Source organism: Octopus bimaculoides, chromosome 11 (assembly GCF_001194135.2).
Source record: "Octopus bimaculoides isolate UCB-OBI-ISO-001 chromosome 11, ASM119413v2, whole genome shotgun sequence".
Lineage (NCBI taxonomy): Eukaryota > Metazoa > Mollusca > Cephalopoda > Octopoda > Octopodidae > Octopus > Octopus bimaculoides.
In genome coordinates this window covers 38619455-38620460 of record NC_068991.1, presented here as the reverse complement: position 1 = coordinate 38620460, position 1006 = coordinate 38619455, and positions in this window count along the sequence as shown.

Here is a 1006-nt window from a genome sequence, read left to right as displayed (position 1 = left end):
CCACCACCACCACCACCATTCATCCAACACCAATACAACTCCATAACCGCTTATCCATAGCTGCCAGCACCATCACCACTATCGCCACCATCACTACTATCACTACAACTATCGCCATCATTTTACCACTAACAACAACAACAAACTCTACCACCTACACCTTTAACAATTCTGCATCTTGCTGCTCTTTACTTTCGATGTCCTCTATTCTGTTTTACTCCGCGCTAAAAGCCAGCCCAAGCCTGCCCTGACCAGAACCGAAATTACCATAACACAATGACGATTCGTTAATAGAGAGAAACCCGGCTTTTTCAAGGTGAGAACGGGAAGGAAGCGCAGAGAAAAGAGAAAGAGGGAAATAGAAAGGAAAACGAAGGAAGAGAACAAAATTAAGAGAATACGAAAGCCGAGTCAGAGGATGCATGTGATCGATAAAATGATGTACCAATTGAAAGTCATAAATTAAGAGCAAAGCGGTATGACAAAGAGACAGAAAAATGGACGGGCGGATTTGTGGAGATTACGATGAAATTGTTTGGCGATAAATAATCCTTTTATTCACTTACCCTCATCTTCAAATATCTCTGTCCGCGTTTTCTGGCTAGTGAGCAAATTGCTCCTCATGAAAATTGAGGGAGGAAACAACATGGCTGTCAAAGCTATCACAAAACTGACGTCATTTCCGTGAAACAAGAGATACGCTTCGCTTGACTGCGGGAACAACGAAAGGAAATGAAAAGATAGAGCAGAAGGCAATAAAACGGGTTGATGCGATGTGTTTGTTTGTTGGCTAACGATCTGACCCGTCTAAAAGAAACAACAAACATAAAATTTACAGCCGCTAACACAGAAGCACACAAAATACACATAGAAGGACACATACGCATACTTGGATTTTTCACACACATACATACCTGTATTTCTGTGTTTGTGATTTCTGAACATAGATACAGAAAAACAATACAACACGCAAAAACACGTGCGCGCAACACCTTTACACACCCAT